At 42.7% G+C, this 23,642-nt stretch overlaps 1 long non-coding RNA gene across 1 annotated transcript; it reads right to left on the bottom strand.

Annotated features, from left to right (window-relative positions):
• Positions 1 to 4,184: 4,184 nt before the first annotated feature.
• Positions 4,185 to 12,761, bottom strand: LOC142582043 (uncharacterized). Its single transcript, XR_012828369.1, has 3 exons — positions 12,390 to 12,761; positions 10,746 to 10,882; positions 4,185 to 5,618 (listed from the first exon to the last, which is right to left on the bottom strand). It is a non-coding gene; the product is annotated as an uncharacterized LOC142582043 (long non-coding RNA).
• Between the last annotated feature and the right edge of the window lie 10,881 nt (positions 12,762 to 23,642).

The following is a 23,642-nucleotide window of genomic DNA, read 5'->3' as shown; positions in this document are numbered from 1 at the left end:
ATGGCCCTGGTAACATGAAACAAATCTGGCAAGCTATTACTATGCATATATAGGACGTACAGTCGACAGGAATGAAAAAAAAAAGATATTCGTGAATGGCTCTTTCTTGTTGTTTCTTGACGAGTTGGCTTCCTTACGATAAGTAAAATTGTCAGGACGTGAAAAGTGAGCATTATACTCCCATTAGGTGTTACTATAATTCATAACACTTAGACAAAGTTCTGTGATTGTGGTTTTAACACATCGGCAAAGTTCTGTGGTAGCGACCTTATCTCGAAGGCCATGCTCTTGGTATATTGCAATGTCGCTCTTCATATGCTGTGCTCGTTGCACGAAACGCGCTGCTGAGAGATTGAATACAAGAAAAACAAGGCAATTCTTTTCTATCACTCACCTTAGGATTGCGAAATACGTTGCCAGCGAACACCGTGCATGTTGGAAAGCACGCTTCGGTATCACCGTCGCCGGGCGCTGAAGGGAGCCAGCATGCCCCGGAAGCAATGATTGACCACAATCACATATTTTTCGCATAACTTCTGCTATGCCTCTGCTAATGAGCGTGACGTATTCCATTACACTGACTAATTGTAACTTTCCACTCCAGGTCAAGTCCAAAAAAACTCAACCACGTCATTGGTCGTAAATTCGCATATTAGATTTCGCAGCTGAATGTTAGGATTACAAAAAATAAAACGCTTCTATAAATGACTTCGGAATTGCTCCACGCTTAATGCTAAAAACGCCTGCCCAACTGAATTCTTCGTAAGACCTATTTGAAGCTTGATGCTTGTATGGTTGCGTCTACATGTTCTTCTGTTCTGTTTTTCGGAGCAGCAGTAACGAAGCGATTGTAAATAGCTGACTGCTCGCAATTAAGAATAATTCATGTCACTACTAGGGAAAGATATTTTACGTGTCATGTCACGTTTACAGGTCATGTCACAGGTCATGTCGTGCTAAGTCTGCTTTCAGTAGCGCTTTCTCCATCATGAACGTTTACCAACATGCCAAACGGATAGTTATTATACCACAAAAAGAAACCACTAAGAAGAGAAGATGATTTACCGTTGTCCAGTTTGCATGTGACTTCGGCTTCGATTCTCTGCAGTTTATTTAATTAGTCCTTCTATGGCGCTGGCGCAAAGGTGGCGCTGGTCATCGGTTAGTTTGTTCAATGTTGTAGCAGATTATTGCAAATTCGTAAAGACTGTCTTTGGCCTAAGCAGTTTACAGATAGCTTCTCCTTCATGTTATATGTTGCTAGATTTTTTGCAAGGAGTTGGTGAGCTTGTGCCTGAGCAAATCAGCTCACTTCTATAAAAGTTACGACGGGATCTCTAACGAGTCACCGTAATCCCCATTGAACTGTTTTAAATAACTGATGTGCTTTACCTCCAAAGCATGCGCGACGTGCGAATCGTAGTTCGAGAGTACTGTTTAGTGGCATCACAAAATGGAGGGAATTCTTGGCGCATATCGATCGACGAACGACGGAAGCGTAGCCGCAGGGCAAATGTATATCTCCATCAGAGGACCTCCACTTTCTCCACGTGATAGGTATTTGCGAGAGCACCACTCTATGTAGGAGGTTTTCATGCATGCACAAAGCGCCGGCGGGTATGACCTGTAAGGTAATGACGAAGCAGGTGTAATTACTCTCGTCTCTCGGTCATGAAGTCAATTTAAGCCTTCGGGCTGTGTCGCTTTCCTGAAATGGCGTCTTACATTAACTATGCCTTACTCCATGATGTCATCGCTGAACTATACTCCGTTCCATACATAGCAGTCAATGTATGGAGGCTAAAGAGACTTCTTGCTTTTTTTTTGTTTCCCCAAATACAGAAAGAAAGGTAAAAAAAAATGTATGGGGTTTGGCCTGCACCACCCTCAGGTATAACGGGCAGAAAACCGCATCTAAAATAAATGAATAGAGGCTGCAAGAGCAGCCCAAAGCAATTTTAGGAAGAAGCCAATAAATAAAAGAAAAATATGGAAGCTAAGCTTGGAGGATACTGACGTAGTACCAAGGACAGATGAAGTAAGTGAAATTGAAACCGGAACGCGCTAGACGATAAGTCGCGCGTCTTGTAATAGAGTAGCTGGGTTCGGCAGTGATGCGCAGTTGTCACTCTGTGAGCGGCTTAGTGTATTCCGTCAAAGGGAGCCTAAAGCGCCACAGAAAAGCCCACAGAAGTTGCGCAGCCTCGAAGCCGTCCACTGCATGACAGGGATGCCTTGGATGCGCAGAGCAGGACGTACCCAGAGTTGCATGTACCTGGAGTGCGCATGGCCTGCGGGCTAAACAGAGATAATGGGAGGAGGCAAGAAACAGAAGGAGCATGAGAAAAAGAGGTAGAGGATAGGAGGGGTAGGGATAAAAGGGATAGGAGGAACATCAAAATTAAGCATGCAGTCAATGCCAACTGTTGTGAGGATAACTCGGCTATGGTTGGCTTAAACAGTCTAGTTGGCGTGCAAGAAGCATGCAGAAGTAATATGAGAATAAAAGAAGAGTGCAGCAGAAAAAGTACTAAGGGGCACCTGGGAACGAGGAGCGTATAAGCATGGGAGGGACAGACTAATTCATCTTGCAGTGGCTTCGCTGGCACTTGGATATAGTTTGGAGTTTCTTTAGTTTGTTTATTTTCACCACAGTCTCAATATTCGCATTCTTTTTTTTTATTATTCATACATGAGCCAAAGATACAATGTGCGGTGTGGAATGCGGAAAAAAAAGCTGCGATATAAACGCAGCTTGACTGACCTCACATCCCAGCAATACAAGGCAGAAAAGTAACCGCATTCCTAAAGTCACGAAAACAAGTAAATAGGCACATAAATACATAGTGAAATCGGCACCAATAAGGAATATAACTATACAAAAAAGGAAATGCAGTAAGATTTGCCCTCCTCGCAAAAAAAATTAAAATCGAAAAATAAAATGTTGCATTTTATTGCGCATTTTTTTGCAAAAAAAAAAAACAGAACAAGAAATACATCACGTCAGTAAAAAAAAATTGGACATATCCTGTCGAGAAAGAAGGCGCAATCGCTCTAAAGAAAAACTGAATCTGTTTGGTAAGTGTGGGAGTGAATGTTTCAGAATTTGGCGACCATAGTTTGTTCGGCATAGAGGAACCTTCCAATAATTGTGCTGTCTACACTATAAAAATTTTAACACCCTTAAGGGTGTACATGACTTGTCCCATGGGTGACACCCTTTTTGGGTGTATTGCTACACCCCAAGCAAAGGGGGGCAAATTAACACCCCACAACAGAAGGGGTGTTAATATGACGTCACCTCGCCTATGGGTGTAAAACAAACAACACCCTTTCTATATGGGGTGTAACACAGACACCACCCTTTCAATATGGGTGTAGCATGGACAACACCCTTCCAAAAGGGTGTTATCCCTGCAAGTATTTGAGTGTTCACTACAGCCATGTAGTTAATGGGCAGACTAGCTGTTGTGAATGCTGCCTAGCCTTAGCTATGGTACTACCTTGTTCAGTATGAGCCAGAATCTGTGAGGCGTCGTCATATTGCGCTTCTGGTCCGTCATGTGGTAGCATAACGTGCGACCCTTTCAGGCAAACAATTTAAGGTTTCGCCATTGCAGCAAGGCACACATGCCATGCTTTTCGTAATCTTCCTCTGCAGTGATAGTACACTGCCGGCAGGATGCAGAGCGCAATAACGATGCGCGCTGCACTAAGGACACAGGATCTTCCGCACCTTGGTGCACCAGTACTTATAACCCCGTGGAAACAGCACACAGCCAAAAGCATGGTTACATGCATTTCAGAAATAATTAAAAACCTCCACTTTTCTTGGTCAAAAATTTTCGCAACACCAGCTCGACCAGGAGGGAAAGACACCATAGCTCGTTGTTGTAGCTCATATTCAATGCAATAGAGCGCAAGCAATGCATAGATTGGCGACGGTGACAAGTGCAGTACTACAGAAGCATACGTTTGCCTGTCAAGCAGTTTTTTGCCGTTTTAAGCACACACTTTATACCTCTATTCATCAAAGCTGTCATTTATCTCCACGGGACGCTTCTACTAGTACTTTCACACATATGACTTAAAGGTAGCACTAATGGGCAAAGAACAAAGTGCTTCCAAGTCGAATAATGTTTCAGCATTTACGAACAAAACAGCATGAGTAGCTGTGCGTGCTGTTCAATATATAAGCATGCACTATTTCCTGAAATATATGTATGCTCCATTTACTGCCAGTGACCTGCTTATACCCAATAATTTAGTTTATTTTTCACCATGTGCTTGCATTGAATATTCCACAGGCATGGTAAGTTAAGCTACCAGAATAATAATCAACTAGTCTAAGGTTACCTAATCGAACAAAATCATTGTAAAATTTGTGACAAAATGTCAGAAGAAAAGTATTTATTTCATTAAAGAGAAATGGTTACATAATAATATTTGCACATTGTAAATGTAAAAAAGGAAGATAAGGAGTAAAACTATACCAATACAAAGACATAAGCACCGAATAATGGCACAGGCTTGCTCAATTAAATTTTAAGCAGAACAGTTCTTTTAAATAACCTTACTACGAACTATCACGTTTTCATTCGAAAAGCACTGCATCTTATTATAAAGCACAAAAATAACCGGTCACATAAGTAAGAACAAGTCTGAGTGTGTCTTGAACACAAGGATATAAAGTTGGGCGAGTTGGTACAGTAACATGATCTTGGATTGTAGCGCGAAGTGACACGGACACAGACTAGAAGCAGACAGGATGAGCGCTAACTCTCAACTAAATATTTATTGCAACGAACATATATATATATATATATATATGTGACTGCAAGAAACCGCAGCACATCTAAATGAATATTGAATACATAGTAGTAACATGAAGACGACAAACAAAAGCCATCAGCCATCAACTGCGTGGCAAATCTTGAGTGCAAGCTATTCTCTTATCAAGTATACCTGTAGGCATTGTGACCAATGTGCTCCCAAGATGCATGAGGCATTAGTCATTGCAGAGTTGTAAGGACATGACAATCCTAGGATGATTATGTTCTTGAGGCTTTTTCCCCACTTTCCATCTTTTGAAACTAGTATACTTCAGTCATGAAAACAAAAATGCTACAACTGGCGTGTGATAAGTTTTGCGTCTTATTTCCTAGCAGCTCATTGAAAAGAGCCACGATGAGAAACTCAAATGCTGTTACCTCATCAGACATTCAAATTTCTTAAACACAAACAAAACCAGATAGGCATTAGAGCGAGCATCACTTAAATACATTCACTGGTTTAAAGTTATTGCACCACTTCGTGCCAGGTAAAAATGTTAGAAAGATCAAAAATGTTAAGATTCTACGGCCAACCGTGAAAACTAAATAAAAAAAATCATTAAGCTTTCTTAAACGGGTACAGGAGCTTTACAACTGGCCGTCTTGGTGATGGACACGCAGATAGATGAGCAGCCATTCCACTGAGACGAGAATGTTGAAGGTTTCGCATGGAAGTCTGCGAGACACTGCAGAGTAGTTCTTGGTCCACATGAAGGAGGTTGCTTGCATACACATCTGGGCCACCATGCTGAATGCATGGTGTTACCGGAACCTTTTCCCCCTGCACTGTGGTAAAAAGCATGGTTAAGTTTATACGATATTTAATATGCAAAAGAAGAGGTGAGGCATGCAGACAGGACACGAGAGTAGAGAAGTGAACACGAACGCGAAAAACATGAAAAATTTCATTAAATTGTTTCATTAGATAAAATTTTTATACTATGTGTCATTCATTATGAGGGTTCATAACCGAAACATATTTAATATTTAATCAGGTAGAATTATCAGCTTGGTCAGTTTGTACAAGCTCGTTTGAGGCAAGAAATCAAGTTTTACAAACACAACCTCAACATTCTTGATTGAAAAAGGAACACCTCAGATGACATGCAGTCCTGTGAGTGGGAATTTCACAGTTCAAGAAAAACAAATTAAAACTCACAGACCGATCTTGAAGAAAGGAATAAGCAGCTGCTACTGCAAAAAGCGAATTGACAGGTTTTAGTAGCACAAGGGCATCTTTGGCCAATGAGCGCCAAGTCTATACTGCAAAAAATAAACTTAGTGCATCTTTACAAAGCAAATATATAAAGATGACTAATGCCTCTCTGCACTACAGTTGCTTTGCTCTAGCGTGAAGTCATTTTAATACATGCACACGTACATACACACGCTACACCCAAGTGTCACAGCTGCAGAATTAAAATTGGGCAGCAACAAAGTCGCAACCTTTAACCATTGATCCCAAGCTCTAGTAGTGACTGGAGGTAGTACCAATATCGCCTATTATGAGTCGCAATCTTTCTGCCCAATGTTACGCTGCTCTTATTGTCAAAGATGAGTTACAGTCGGCATTGAGGGAAAGCTGCCCTCAAGAGCAACTCTTATTTTTGTGTTATTTCTAACCAGAGACCAATGAAGTAATATATTTTTAGAATGAGAATGACACCGAAAAATTGAGTACGTAAGAAATTTGGAAAATTTGGTACATTTTTCCGGAATTAACTTGGGGGTTAACGGCTAAAGCGACAATCCAGAAACTAGAACAAGTTTTGACATGTTTGCTACCAGTGAATGCTAGAAAATATGTTGGCATTCTGTAGTTTTGTCCAACAATGCAAAAGGGATTCTTAATAACTGAGGAAATAAATGGAAAAGTATCATGAAGTATATTTCGTGAACGTAATGCAGTATCACTCAACTTCTGTTACTATATAATCTCCACTTGATTAACCTGCACTTTCTGAACTAGTTCAGGAGGTGCTGCATTTCGCTACTCATTCCACCAGTTCAACGTGGCAGCAACTGCACGTTGTGATTTGTTTTACTTAGTGCAGGCTTTGTACAGGGCGAGTTCACAGCATTCCCTGCACTTGGCCGAAAGGTAGTGCATGTTTACGCAGCAGGTGTGGTGCCGCTTCTGCACGAGCGAGGTGCAGAAATCAGAGTTTCATACTAGTTTCAGCTAGAGGGAACTCTGACGTTAGTGTCCACAGGAGATCAAACAAGAACGGCTGTACCAGCATGGAAATTATGGAAAGTACATGGATTTGCCTAAACTTCGTCTGTTGGGCTTCAAACGGCTTTGTGGTTTTGTAAACTAGTCATTTTCAACAATATACTGTGTAATAAATAAATAAGCATTAAAATCGTCCGACGACAGGATTCAAACACAGGAACTCTAGAACAGAAGTCTGATATTGAAACCATTAAGCCACGGAGGCATGTAACGACATGCGAGTGCAACGCCCTGATGAATTTATCGCGGGCATACCAGTGCCTTGAGACTCTTGGCGCCTTTCGATTTGGCCACCTGGACAAGCTCAATCGTTGCAATTAATAGCAATTGTGCGTGTTGGCGCCGTCTTCAGCACTTCGAAGAGTATAGACTGCGCTGAAATTTACGACAATAAGATTTATATAGCCTATAATATACGAAGCCACAAGAACGTCTGAATTCACAAGCACGAATATCAGACAAATCCATGTGCTTCCCGTCATTCCCATGGTGGTACGACTGCAGCGCCAGAGCTCCCTCTAGTAATTACTGTAAGAAATTCTATGGCAGAAATAACCGAAGTGCCTCGCATTTTGTTCTGGAGTAATAAACTAAGTTTTGCTGGTCCCATAAATCTTACTGGTCATTAATTCCAAGTTTTAGTGGAGTCACATGCCTAGTAGACAATTGTGGTATTTTGCATAAACATTGCAAAGCCAACTGTGATGAATGTTCACTCTGGTAAATTGTTTATGATCGAGTAGCATAGACTACTGAAGCAATCTCTGGAAGGCAAATAAAGTAATTTTCTTATTAGCAGCCTTTAAACAGGATTCGAGCATATGACACATGTACCTCAGATATGCAGATAATATTTCCTTGACTCAGCAAGAAGCGATGCTTCATGTTCCACGAGGCTACTTCTATCAAAGCAGTATTGGTGCTCTCTAAAAACAATGCCAATGCAGATGATCCAAATATTTTTCAGGGGCAACAGTTATGCCTGAAATCATGCTAGATTAGTTTTTTTAAACACGTGCTCAGACCATTTTAGAAGTGCTTCTTAAGATCCTCCTATTTATTGTACTAATCATATATCTGTACACAAAGGCTACTAATTAGGTCCCATGCTATATCATCATCTTAAAACTTCACTTCGTAATACATATGCTGTGATAAGATTTGAGACCACATTGAGATGCTGAATAAGGTGAATTCATTATTTTAAAATGAAGCTCCTGTTCTTCCAAACGAGAAGAAAGGCTACTGAGGGTCAAAATTTTTCTGAATCACAGCTGGAAGATGCCATGGAAGGCACGTGGAAACTTATGTGTAATTTTCTATTTAAATGTAGAAATGATAAAGGGAAATGAAAATGGTCAAAAACAACCAGGCATGGGGGGAGAACGAACCTACAGCCTTTGCATTAGGCATGCGATGCACTAACCACTGTGCCACCGAGGCAGCATTCAACCGTCTACAATGGCCCCTCAGATTGTCGACGCTGGAACACGGCCGTAGTACCCCAGTGGTTAGTATATCACATGCGTAATGTGAAGGTTATGTGTCCGTTCCCCACCCACAGCTGGATATCTTTTAATCCACTTTCACATACCTAGAATTTATCACTTCTATACTTCATATAAAAAACTTAAAACATGTTTCTGTATGCTTTCCTTGGCCTCATTATCTGCTGGCTTCTTCCAGTTCTGTTACTTCCAACTCTTATACATATTCTAATCTGGTAAGTAAACAGTTTTGCATGATGCTGGAATGCAATATAATACATTATTGCGGGGCCGTGTTATGTAGAATGCCTTACATTGCCCAGGCAAGGTGTATTAATGTCAATCTGAAAAAAAAGCAATTCCCACTCCAGGCAGAAATGCTGTGTACTGCTGTGTGCAACAGGGTTTAATGAAAACAACTTGTTCAGAAATAAAGCCACCAAACAACGAGGAAATATGAAAACTAGATGAAAATTTGTGCAGTTGCATGTTAAAAATTTAGCACAGCAACAGATGAAGACATAATGAAGGAAGCGCGAGGATGGTTTATTTTGGACACACGAGGCAATATACTTGAAAGATGCATATGAGCTTACACGTGGAGAAATATTGTTTATGTAGCAGCTAAACTACGAACAGGCCTAGAACACACTGATACAAGGTGCCGAGCATGTAAATCTTAGCATGTCCTTAAGTCAAAGAAACATGGCTGTTTTTCATGATTCGCTACACATGGCTGGCTCACACAACTTAGCCACTTCTATATATGCCTTGTAATTACCAGGTGGCCTGTATGACATGTGCAAGCTTTAAATATGTACAAGTGCCACGTAGCTGGACAGCACCAAGGTAATGTCGTTTGCAATCGTTTTGAGGAAGTGAAACCAATTCTTACATTTTTCCTAATTAGGTAATTAGTTATTAAAGATTATTTAACTGCTGAATTATATTCAAAGCAAAAGTGTCAGTGCGAAAATTGTAGAGCATCCTGAAAAATTCCCAATCCAGCTTTCTATTGCTCAATAGGTGCAACAAATTTTTTTTTTCAGGCTTGAAAGAAGCCAGTGAACACATGCAAGAAGTGCCGTGCAACTAAGCGCTCGTGCACCTGAACACCGTTTGGCTCCTCCTTTCATGCTTGAAAAAAACTTTTTGAAAAGAATATTTTAGAAATCAATTAATTATTACTGACTATGTTTTAGGCAAAATGCATGAAATAGTGTGACTGCCACCTCCATTTTCGGCGACATGAATTGACTCCATTTTCATGTCCAAATCCAGCTATACATTGTGCGTGTTTTGAGCTGGTTCTGTAATTTAGGCTGGTTTTGACTAATTGAAGCTTCGCACCCTAATAATGCAGTCAGCCTAAAAAGAAATTGGTACATAAACGGTCGCTGTCAGTACTCCATACTCCTTTAACTTAGTGCAAAGTGCTTGTGAGCCAAGAAGTTGGTAGTTCTAAGCAGTATTTCTCATTTTGACCTGGTGTTATAGCCCACTTACTATGATGCCATGCTGCTCAGTCATGCTGGTCCCAGCTTCAATCTACGCCATGGCAGCTGCCCTCCAATGAGGGTAAAATGCAATAACGCTTATGCACTTACATTCAGGTGTACATTAAAGAAGGCCAGGCTCCCAAAACTTCAGGTTGTGACTTTGGAATGTAAAAGCACATAATTTAATTTTAAAATCTAAAGGTGCTTTATTAGGAGCAGGGGCATCATTTTGAGCTTTTACTGCACTGCCATGGCACCAAGAAGCTCCAAGTAAATAAAAACAATTTCTTAGACAATGTACATATCTTGCAAACATTTACAAACACTTCTCTGCATGCACCTCCGTTGCTGTTATATTTAGATCCGTATGCCAAGGCGGGTTATGATGTTAGAACATGTTTCAAACTTGTTTTTTTTTACCGCTTTAAAGTTGTTGGTTATTTTGCATCTCATTGTGTGTCGAATGCACATTTCAGTGCATCAATTTCTTCAGAAAGTGCACTCCTCTTTATTTATTTGTGCATGCAAAAAGGGTTCAGAAGAACTGCTTTCTGAAAGTCTGTATAACAAGCAAAAAACAATTCTATGTAGGCTGCACAAAGAGAAAGGATTGGTTTGTAAATATGTTATTTAGTTCTTAAAAAAAGAGGCAGCTGTCAGTATTCTGTTCCAAAGTAAAGATTGCCGCTACCTGGCTCTGCTTCATTTTCCGATGTTGATGGTCCATTCGGGGGCACTCAACTGATAGGCTGCACTTTGGCGATGTCGGGTGTGCTGTCACCAGGCCAAAGATCGATCGACATCCTCACCAAAAGTCGAGTCCAAACGCTATAAAAGAAATATCTCATCATTTTGCTATCAGTTTTGTCATCTTGCGTGTTTCACACACGGCCGTCAGTGAAATATTTCATCACTTGGATACTGAAAGAAATCCAAGCATTTTCTGGCAGCCAAGCTGATGATGATGATGTGTGGTGTTTTATGGCGCAAGGGCCAGGTTTGGCCAAAGAGCGCCATGACAAGTGGTAATGTTGACGATGTATTATGGAAGATGTGACTTGGCTGTAAACTGGCCTAAAAATTGTCGCTGTAAAGTGCGTAAAATCTACGTGCTATAAAATTATGGCGATGACTAATGACGAACACTATGAACATTAAAATCCATCGTGGAAGAATGATGCAAAATATAAAATATATAGGATGGTACAATTACTTGGAGCACTGCTGCCTCGCCAGAGCCCTTGAAACACAAGGACCTAGAAGCATGTGCTATACGAAAGAGCTATCACAGCGGCATCCTCTGAAGAGAGGACGGCAGCCAAGCTGAATACACAGTAAATGGAGAACATTAAAGCGCAAATGCAGTTGTCACATTAGATTGATCAAGTACAGCAGAAATGGAAAATAAATCAGTGATACTGTGTCTGTTGGCTTTGAATGCAAGAAACGTAAAAACAGGAACTTGCAGCCACGCCACTTTGAATTTCCCGCGTTAGCTACACCTCACAAGTTTGGCATCGTCCGGTACTCGGGGATAGCAAACGCTTAAAATCAAGATGAACGAGCGTCGGCATAAATTAACAGGATACTTAACCGGGCAATATTGGCGCATAAAACAACTCACGTAGTGAAGCTACTGTCAATAACCCGATGACGTATCTCCGAGCGGTGCGGTTTGGGCGAACAATTCAAAAAGGAATGAGAGTTTCACTTGTTTCACGCCTACTAAGCTAAGACAGAATTTGAGTTTCTTACTAAACTACACTGGATATTTACGCTCCGAATAAAACGCTGGAAATTTTGTTACGTCACATTGCATACGTATGAAAGTGAGGGAATTGCTTTTATTGTATTCTGCCCAGACGGCACGTAGCAGCTACCACTCTCATGCAACAAAAGCATGAAAATGGTACTCGTGACACCGAAAATAAACATAAACAGCGCCAATGTTACGGCCTTTGGAGTTGGAACTAAGCACGATCAAGCCAGTTAGTTTTCTAGCTTTCATAACGCCATGAACACGACCAAACATCGAGCGAAACAACTCTCTGCTCTCGAATATCGTTACCGCTCGTATTTATATACCTATCGCTGCCACAAGAAAAAGTCAATGGGCTAGCTGTCCACAAGCCGCAGATTAGACTGACAGCAACATATTACGGTAACGTAAAACAATTTCCACGCTGACTTAGCAGCCGCGGTGTGCTCTAAGTGCCAAAGTTCTCGTTTGCCGCTCGAAATTCACACCATGATGACGGGCGCTGCATCTTTCACATGAAATATTGCACGCTTTGCTCCGGAGCTCAATAGGAGGGCGAAACGCATTTGCACGTACCTGAAATCCGCATGCCGGAAACCCGTCGACGCTTCCGAGAACGGGGCGCACAGCCATACACACCCGTACGGCGGCTTGACTTGGACGTGAGGCACTTCTATCAAACATTTCACATGCGACATGTTTCACACCGATTGCGCGAACACCAGAAAATGACGCAGGCCGCATTGCGACGCCGAGCAGACGTGCATCCACCGATGAGCTATGTGCGCAGATTGCAGAGAACAAAACCATACAAAACGTTAGGCGCGAGAAGATGGCGGCTCTCGTAGCGGAGACGAAGCGGACGAAGCAATGACGCGCGAATGAACGTTGCCAACCGTTGGTTCCGCGTTATGCCGGCGGTGGCGGCTTTAGTGGCGTGTGTTGCGGCTGTCTAATTTTTTATTCCTTTTCCCCAAACAGTATAGCTAAGATCAGTTCTTTGAATTTTTAACTGTTTTGTTTGGCATTATCTTTGTCTTTTTATGTTATTAAGCGGCCAATTATGGCCTCCCAGGTTCGCGCGCGCCAGCTTCGCGCGCAAATCTCGGAGGCCATAAGACAACTCAGGAAATGCCGTTCTTGTCGTTGTTAACGTTTCATCATCGTTTCTTCAACTGAGATAGAGAGGTAGTGTCCCTTTTCCCGGGGTCGGGAGGGGGCGATCAAGACGGCATCGCTCAGCGGGGGGCGGGGGAGTGAGGTTGGTGTTGGTTCTTATCGCGAAATTCGCGAACCCTGCGATTTTTTTTATAACGTAAGCATTTCTATACTTACCCAACAAGAAAAACCAACCGTCCATCAGTCCGTACCGCACGATATCTTTCAAAATAGAACACGCAGCAGCGAGGGAATTCACCTACGTGCTAGCTCTCGCTTCAACGCGACCGAAGCGGCGAATACACTGCGCTCACGAAGCTTTCAGCTTATGCCGCACTATGCGCTTTTCGCAGCTCACTTTCAAGATAGGTGTACGCGCGTCTGTTTTCAAAGCGAAGTAAACGGTGAGAACACAGCGCGTGAAGTTTTCAGCAGTGGGCGCACTCTGTCCACAATGCAGTTCGCTTTCAAGATACGGTTCGCACGGCCGTGCCACAAGCAGCCGCCGCCGGAGAACGGTTGATATTGGTTCGACGCGGATGAGGAGGGCTAAAGAGCGATACCGGCTCAAAACGAACGGAACGTCACCAGCGCGCCTGGCCCCGTCACCTGCAGTACTTCGCTTGCGCCGCCGACCAGAGCAGCTCGTGTCGCCGCAGCGCTGTCGCTTATACTTGTCGGATCAACTCTCATAACATTAATAACGACATGGATTGCGTGTAGATGAGGAAGAGTCACAATGCTCACGCGCACTTAGACAAATGCGAGAGGAGTTCCTGTGTGATTTTTTTTTTACCGGAAATGTGCAGTCAGCGGTGGGACCCAGAGTTGACAATGCCTGTAAGAGGGGTGCCAAACTTTTTTTTTTGTGAGCGTCTTGCCCAGCTCCCAAAGATCGGCTCAAGCTAAGACTTGCTGATGGCTGTATGTGTTTTCTTGTTGTTGTTGTCGCATGCCCTCGAACCGCCACGAATCCTACAGTGTAATGACATTAGAGCAGTATTCACGTCCAAAGGGAAATGCAGCCGGTAATTGGGCTGCCTAAGGTTTGCGGCCCGGCGGCAGCTGCCCTCCCGTCCCCCGTTTCCGTTGACAAGTTAGAGGGAGGGGTCTAGAGCAATCTTACACCTCCCTCCCCACAGTGGCGTAGCCAGAAAATTTCTTCGCGTGAGGGGGGGGGGGGGTCCCAATTGACCGTGGAGGGGGAAGGAGCGGGGCCATTGCCATAGCAGCAAAAATTTTACTGTTAATGAGCGTTACAAGTGCCCGGCGTGCCCCACTTGGCTGCGCCGCTACTAGCCCCCCACCCCCCCCCCCGCAATCGACGCAAATCGAGGTATCAGAACGTGCATGACACGTATGCATGACATAACATGAATGACATGCCGCGAAGCTAGCATGGATGTCGTCACATCATCAACATCATCATCATCATTGGCTTATTTTGACGTCCATCGCAGGACCACAGCTTCTCCAGCGATCTTCAATACCCCTGTCTTGTGCTAACTGGTTCCACGTGTCTTCAAGTTTCCCAATTCCATCACGTCCACATTATTCTCTGCCGTCCTCGACTGTGCTTCCCTTCCCTTAGCACCCATTCTGCAACTCCAATAGACCAGCAGTTCTCGCCCTTACGCATTGCAATATCAGCCCAGCACGACTTTTTCCTCTTAATGTCAACCACAATATCAGCTATCCCCGTCCGCTCTCTAATCCACATCGCTGTCTTCCAGTCTATTATCGTCATGCCTAATAATTTTCATTCCATCGCTCGTTGCGCGGTCCTCAACGTCTTCCCAAGCTTCTTTGGTAACTTCCAAGTTTCGGCCCCATGCGTTAGTAACGGTAGAAAGCAATGGTTAGCAGTAAACTCCCTGGTCATGATTTAGTAATGCCTGCCGTAAGCTCTCCAGCTAATTTTTTATTTTTGTTAATTTCCTTGATCAGAGGCCCCTGCGAGTAATTAACCTCAATAAACGTATTTCTGCGCAGGTTCTAGAGGCTGACTGCCGACCATGACATTCGTTCTCTCGACAGGCTGCGGAACATTACTTTTCTCTTCTGCATACTAACTTTCAATCAGACTCTTACGCTTCTTCGACAAGGTCCTCAAACGTTTGTTGCAAATAGTCTGCAGCGTTGCTGAGTATGCCAATGTTATCTACAAACCGTAAGTTGGTGAGCTATTTACCGTTAGCCCTCACTCCTAACCATTCCCAGTCGAACTGGTTGCACACCTTTAAGTATTCAGTGCACATTGTAAATATTTTGCCATTGATCATATGAAGCCTTTTGCAGATATCTGGCTATGCAAAGTCTGCGCGTTAGTGTCATCCGTTCGATATCAACATTCGTGGGAAACTTCATTTTTGACCACTGTTCGGAGCCAGTGCGCTGCTGCCTAGATGTCCCGATCTAATCATCCAAGCTACCTAATTCAAGCGCAGGTAGCGCGCGTTTCATGTATAGCCAATATCAACGCCTTAACTGGCAATGTTCATTTATCATATACTGTAAGCTTGTTCACTTACTCCCTTATAATTAGGGTGTAAATTAGAAAGACTGGGGTGTTCCAAGGGTGTTTTCTTGTTGAACACCCTTTTCAGATAAAAAAGGGTGTTTCAAGGGTGAAAAGATGAATACACCCGCATTACACTCATAATGGTGTGAAAATTTTAAGAGTGTAGTAGGTCGAGACAAGGTGCTGCTCTGTAAGCATGCTATGGAGGTAAGGTGGTTATTACCTTTGTTAAATTCAGTTTTCAAAGACACTAATAAACAATATTAATACATGTTATCAATTCTTAACACTAGGAATTTATTGAATAAAGACGAGGTATGTCCATTATGCATCATGAACCTAATGCATTTTTTAAGCGTAATTTTTGCTTAGATTGCACGGTGCCAGTGCCCCACAACAAACGACCATAGCGCAGCTGTGAACAAAAAAAACCTGTTATAGATAATTAACATCTGAGTAGTCGGTAGAAAGGACTGACATCTCCTAAGCATGCCTAGTGCCTTAGCTTTTTCTTTACCATTTCACTGTGGGAATCCCATAACATAAGCTCGTGAAAAACAATTCCCAATGCTTCAGCTGTCGCCGAAAAATCAATCGCGGAATCGTTCAAATATAGCTTTGAAGTAGATGTGTACGTCGTTCCTTTCGATCGAAACAGAACGGCGTTGGTTCTTAAGCAGTTGATTTGTAGGGAGTTTACGGTCGAACATGCATACAAGTCACCCAGTGTCGCGTTTGCTGCTGAAATAAGGTCAATTACGTCCGCACCTGTGAAAAACAAGGAAGTGTCATCCGCATATATAACATATTGGATTGTCTGGTGTATGTTAATAATGTCGTGGACATAAGTAATAAAAAATGGCGGCCCCAATATACTGCCTTGAAGTACACTTTCAGTAACTTTTTCCCAAGATGATTGTTCTGTGTTTATGCTTACACACTGTAACCTATTGCACAAATAATTGGTAATTAGATTCAGTGCAGTACCTCGAATGCCGTAATAGGGTAACTTTTGTAAAAGGGTAGTGGGATTTATCCGGTCAAAGGCCTTAGAGAAGTCAACAAATATACCTAGTGTAAGTTTCCTGTCCTCTATAGTGCCTAACTTCGATTTTTCGTAGTAATGCTACCTCTGACGAGAGCCTTGACCTAAAACCGTGCTGATCCGGCGTAATTACCAAGTGTGTTGTAAAGATGTTCGATCAACTTATAAATATTTGTTTTTCTATGGGCTTTGAAAACAATGGTAGAACGGACATGGGCCTATAGCTTTTTAAATCATTTTTGTCTCCTCCGTTAAACAGTGCTGTAACTTTTGCATGCTTCCTACATTGTGGGAAAATACCAGTGCCTACAATGAGGTTATAAAAGTATGTGTATGTTAAACGGATCGACGACTGATATATCTATAAGAAAACAGATTGGCGCGTTCTTTAAACCATCAATATCTCCCGATTTGCTTTTCTTTAGTTTTTTGAAAACACACATAACCTCATATTCATCTGTTGGGGAAAGATGAACCGACGAAGCTACTTGAGCGGACATGTAATGTGGTAAAGTGGTGCCACTGACGTTGTCTACCAATCAAATAAGGTGATTATTAAATTCCTCAGCCAGTGCTTTGCCCCTGTATGTTCGATTCCCTTCAGTTATCTCTTCTACACTAAAATTAGCTTTATGTAATGTGGTAATGGAATTTAATTTGCTCCACATTTATTTCGCCTCTGAAACACACTCTAACATTTAAGAATAATAATTGTGCTTTGCTATTTTCATAAGTTTAGTTAAATTATTTCTATACTCCCTAAACTAATCCAATGTGTCTGGATCACGATTTTTCAAGAATAGTTGATTCATGCTATTTTTCTTATTAATAATTTTTAGCAGCTTCCTTGTGACCCATGGTTTGCGTGAACGTTTCGACTTCTTCATTTCTTTGTAGGGGAAGTATCGCTCGTTGATACGGGATATTATCTCCTTAAGACTGTCATATGCTGCGTTTGCTGATGAGCATGAGAGCGTAGCTTCCCAACTAGTTCTGGAGATTACGTCTCAAAACTGCGAAAGAGAGTTTTCAGTTATGTTCTGGCACAGAAATTTATAGGTTGGCTTTGATTCAATATGGCACTTATCAATAACTACATATGTCGGCAAATGATCACAAAGTGTAATGTTGATTGTCCCAGAAAAGAGGCTTTCACGTGGTAAATTTGTCATAAGAAAGTCCAGTAACGTTGCGCTAGTTGCTGAAACGCGAGTTGGTTCCAGTACCACATTTGACAACAAATACGAATCAAGAAGCATGGAAAATTCTGCCTGCTTAGATGTATTAGAAAGCATGTCAATGTTTAGGTCACCACCTAGAACTAAATTGTAGTGATGTACATTAACATGAGAGAATAGCACGTCTAGCTGCTGGAAAAACGCATTTAGATTACTGTCAGGTGGACGGTACACCACAGTGAAAAGAAAATTTCCGCATTTCAAGCATATTACCTCAATATCTTACGTACATGAGGATAGGTTCATCAAGCGGTCCATAATTTACGCCTTGTTTAATAAGAAGACATATGCCTCCACCTCTTCTAACCGATCTGTTCAAGAAAACTCTGTTATAACCTTCTAGATACATGTGATCGTTTGCCGAAAACCATGTTTCTGTCAAAATAATTGCAGAAAAAGAAAAGCCGAAATCACTAAGAAACATACATAATTCTGCCTGTTTGCCACGTGCTGACTGCGTATTAAGATGGATAAAAGTTAGAGGTGAATTGCATTTGTCGACATTTTCATACCTTTACACTGACGTACTAATGCTACAAGTGCTCATTTCAGCTGCTGAAAGGTGAACAGGAAAGCGTGCATTCTAATATCCGAATTTATTGCAAAAGAAATTTTGCGTTTGAAGAACAGTTCAACGACAAAAGCAGCAACAACTATCCTTAAGGAACAAATTTTACAAGCACGAACAGAACAGGATAGGCTTCACAAATGAAAAATTGTAGCCCAAACAAGTTACGACACCACGACTCCTGGTGCATCCTAAGACAATAGAAGTAAGTAAAATGAATTCTCCCAAACAATAATTTGTACCCCAAAATGCCGTTTTTACATGGTAAAGGAAAAATTTCATGAACCAACAGAGATGCAATTTCATGAGCATGGGCGGTACTTCACCTATCTGGCAACAGAAAATAAGCATGAATGAAACCACTGATGTTTTCTTTTGCAGCAGCGCCTTAATATTTGCGCCTACAACATAAACCGCCTCTTTGGCTGCACCGATTTCAGGAAGAACTGGTCATTTCGGTTACATTGTCACTGTTTTCAATTTTGATCTTTGGTGCGTTATCAATCTGCCGCGCAAAGATTTTTCCATCGCGCACCCAGATATACTTCCAACCGGACTCGCACTTGCGCGCCGTAGCTTGACCAAGAAGCTTCAATTCTGGGCACAGATGTTCACTTACGAACACCGCTGACCGAGAGTCAATGTCGATTTCAGAGCACTTCAGGCTTACTGCGCGCGCATTCATCAAAAAGCTCTCTCGCGTTTGTCTCTGCTCGAACTGCACAACCACATTTTTCTTTTTTGCTTGGATTGTGTGACGTTGGAAATTTGTGTGCTCGTCTGATGGGAGTTGGAGCAAGCGGAACGCCCACCTTCTTTCCAATTTTTATGACCATTTCAACTAAGTCTTCGCACGACTCGTGCGGAATGCCTTTGATTTCAACAGTTGCCCTCGGAAATACTGCTCAGCCCGAAGTATTCTGTTCTCATGTCATTTACATGTCGTGCGAGATCAAAGCACTGTGCCTTTAATTCATCATTTGAAGCTCTCAGGCCTTGGTTTTCATTCATAATTTCTTCGTACTCCATGTCTGCTGTAGCGAAAAAGATTTAATATCCCTTAGTTCCTTGCGAAAGTCTCGCTCGATTGTGTTTTTGGAATCTTTGAACTCCGCCTTAAGTTCACGCTTCAGCTCATAAAAAAGTAATCTGATCTCCTTCGACATCCTTAAAACAAATAGCTATGCCAAAAACACAAATTGATACAAATGGCAGCAATAACAGCAGCGGCAACAACGGTGGAAATCTAGAAGTGAACTGCGTGAAAGATGCGCAGAGTCCGTGAACACACGTGAAGCCTGCTGCCGACCTTGCTGCCGAGTTCGATGCTTTCGTCGTTGTCGATGTTCGTCGTTGTCGGACTTCGCAAAAAAGAGGCTGCGTGATCTAGCGGGATAGGAAAACAAGAGCTCAACAGGAAGAAAGGGGTTGGAGTGGTCGCTTTCCCTCCGCGAGAACGCTATATATTACGCGTATCTTATAGAATTGTCACACGGTGCAGTTTCGGCGATCGAGCAAGATCGGCATCGAATTTATCGATGATTGAGATATCAAGTATGCTTATTACCATGATGTTCGCAGCAGTCAAGGCTATTCACCGTGCCAGCCCATCGTTTAAAAGCATCCCTGAGGTAGAGGCCGTCCTCGCTTTGGAACCGCTGGTTTCGTCTTCTTTCACGGCGCAACGCCGTGATTCTTCGCAGTCGCAACGACGGCTTCGTCAACAATCGTCTCACAGGCGGTGTACACAAACAAACATTTCCGCGCATGTACTATATTCCAGTGGAAACCTCGCGGCTTGCGCTCGAAGTTAGCAGACTGTGCGCATCATGCGCGAATGTGCCGATTCCCTTTTATGGTCATTTCCGAGTTTCGCATCGACGAGCAGTTTCGGATAAAGGCTTATTATTTTCATCATTCAAGGCGACAAAACGGAATTAGCCGAGTGCTCGTTGGATTTCGCAACGACGTGCCTGCCTCTGTGGTTGACGTAGCACCACATGACAAGAATGAATATATTTGCGCAGCGACAGTCATTGCAGCTAAAGTTTTTACCCTGATCGGCGTCTACTTGGAACAAGGATCACGTTTCGACGTGCCAAGATTGAAAAACTTATGGACAAACACTGAGTCTCCACATATTATTTGTGGCGATATTAACGCACATAACGAGATCTGGGGCATTTCACATACATATGCTCGGGGTGCTAAGCTGGCGAAGCTTCTTGCAAAATACAAGATAGAGCCCTTGAACAAAGGCAGCATAACATACTTGAAAAATCCGAAGACTGTTAGCTGCATTGACGTCACATTCGCATCAAGTGAAGTGGCCCCTATGTTCGTATGGTTTACAGATTTGGAGACTCGAGGTAGTGATCACTACCCAATCTTTATCTCTGCCCTTCATTTTCAGATGTCGCCCGAAAAGTGAAACTGAAGTCGGTAGACTGGGAAGCTTACACAGCAGTCGTAGACAAAGGGATCCCAGCCTCGACGACGAATGTAGAATTAATACCGACAATAGCTTATTGCCTCAAAGTACCCGCTCTGCCACTAAGCATTGTAATGTACCTACTAACGACGAGGAATTCGAAAGTTTATGTGCCATTCGAAGGTGTGCCGAAAGGAAGGCTCTACGTACTAAGAATATCGAAGACCTCAGAACTTGTCGATGGGCACATACGACGTTACCTCACCAAACTGAACTCAGAAAGCTAGAGGGATGTTTGTGGGACACTGGACATACGACAACCACTGAGCAAAATTTGGCGAGTCGTCAGAGGCATTCGCAGAGAGCCGCAACAGCGTTATCCTTTTATCGCCCTCCCATTACACGAGCGTGCATCGTTGAAAGAGGTGGCAGAGCAGTATTGTAGGCTCCTTTCCAGCGGGGCACAACCTTCTCGTCAAATTGTAAGTCATCAGCCTAGTCCACCTCGAGCTACCCTTTCTGACTAAGAATTACCATTCACAATTGAAGAGCTCACGGCAGCAATCGGCGACGCCAATAAGGGATCATCACCTGGCCATGAAGGTGTGAGTTATGAAGCGCTCGCAAATCTATGCTACACATCTCGCCTACGTCTTCTGGAGTACTACGACACCTCATGGATAGCTGGAGAGGTTCCTACGGAATGGAAGCTTGCGAAAGTTGTTCCTGTATTGAATCCAGGGAAGCAGCCGACAAATTACGCCTCCTTCAGACCCATATATCTGCTTAGCTGCGTAGGTAAGCTATTCGAAAAAATGATTCACAAACAACTAAATTCTTTACTGGAAACTACAAAAGTTTATTCAGAGGAAATGAATTGCTGCCGGCAAAATAGGCCCGCAATTGATAATGTCATTGCCTTAGTCTCATCAACTGAAGAGGAATTGGTCTGTGGAAACACACCTACTACATTATTTTTGAACATTAAGGCCACATATGATTCGGTCTATCATAAAGCAATACTTGACGCTTTGGAAACCCTTGGTCTTGGAGGACGGCTTTGCGCATGGATTAAAGGACGGCAACTTTGCATGTGTACCCCGGATGGTCCCATGGCGCTTTATGCCGTCGAGAAGGGAGTGCCATAGGGAGCTGTGTTAAGCCCGGCATTATTTAATTTAGTCCTCATCCATCTGAGAAGAAATCTGCGACGTGGCATCAAGATCACAGTGTATGCGGACATCTGCATTTGGAGCGCGGCGCCTTCCCGCAGTACCACCCAACCACGTCTCCAGAGAGCGCTAGCAAATATATCGGTCTACCTAAATCCAAGGGGTCTGAAATTGTCCCTCGACAAAAGCGTTGAAATGACTTTCACGCGGAGGTGCATGGAAAAATACCCACTAGTGTTGAGTGTTCGTACCCTTCCATAGGAAGGGTGCGGACAGGACAAACGTACGACAAGCAAACCGACAGGACAGGCATAGAACGAACCAAAATGTATGCACTAAAAGATAAGCAGGGTAATATCATCAGCATTCTCGAAGATATAGTAAATGCAGCGGCAGAATTGTATACTGATCTTTATAGCACCCAGACGACTCAAGAGCGCTCTATTCAAAACAATAATGAAGAGTATACAAAAACTCCTCCTATAACTAGAGATGAGGTCAGAAAGGCCTTGCAAGGCATGAAACGGGTAAACGCGGCAGGAGAGGATTGAATAACAGTCGATTTAATCAAAGGTGGAGCAGACATAATGCTAGGAAAACTGGAGGCTCTCTATACGAAGTGTCTATCGACTGCAAGGGTCCCAGAAAACTGGAAGAATGCAAACGTTATACTAACCCACAAAAAGGGCGACGTTAAAGAACTAAAAATTATAGGCCCATTAGGCTACTCCCAGTATTACATAACATAGTTACCAAAATAATCTCCAATAGAATAAGGACAACACTGGAATTTAGTCAACCAAGGGAGCAGGCTGGCTTAAGGAAAGGTTACTCTACAATGAATCACATCCATGTCATCGACCAGGTTAAAGAGAAATCCGCAGAGTACAATAAAACTCTCTATATGGCTTTCATAGATTACGAAAAAGTATTTGATTCAGTAGAGATACCAGCAGTCATAGAGGCATTGCGTAAACAAGGAGTACGGAGCACTCACGTAAATATCCTAGAAAATATCTACAGAGATTCCACAGCCACATTAAATCTACACAAGAAAAGTAGAAAGATACCTATAAAGAAAGGGGTCAGACAAGGAGACAATCTCTCCAATGCTATTCACTGCATGCTTAGAAGAAGTATTCAAGCTATTAAATTGGGAAGGCTTAGGCGTAAAGGTCGACGTTGAATACCTCGACAACCTTCGGTTTGCCAGTGACATTGTTCTATTCAGTAACAATGCAGACGAGTTACAACAAATGATTCAGGACCTTAACCGGGAGAGTGTAAGAGTGCGACTGAAGATTAATATGCAGAAGACAAAGATAATGATAAATAGCCTGGCAAGGAAACAAGAGTTCAAGATCGCAAGTCAGCCTCTAGAGTCCGTGGAGGAGTACGTTTACCTAGGCCAACCAATCACAGGGAACCCGGACCATGAGAAGGAAATTCACACAAGAACCAAAATGGGTTGGATCGCGTACGGCAGACATCGTGAGCTTCTGAATGGGAGCTTACCGTTATCGTTGGAAAGGAAAGTATACAATCAGTGCATTTTACCCGTGCTGACATACGGCGCAAAGACTTGGCGGCTGACAAAGAAGCTGGAGAACAAGTTTAGGACCGCGAAAAGAGCGATGGAACGAAGAATGCTAGGCATAGCTTTAACGGACACAAAGAGAGCAGTTTGGATCATCGA

Source organism: Dermacentor variabilis, chromosome 5, assembly GCF_050947875.1.
Source record: "Dermacentor variabilis isolate Ectoservices chromosome 5, ASM5094787v1, whole genome shotgun sequence".
Lineage (NCBI taxonomy): Eukaryota > Metazoa > Arthropoda > Arachnida > Ixodida > Ixodidae > Dermacentor > Dermacentor variabilis.
Note: the sequence above shows the minus strand (reverse complement) of the source record. Positions and strands in the feature narration are given on the sequence as shown.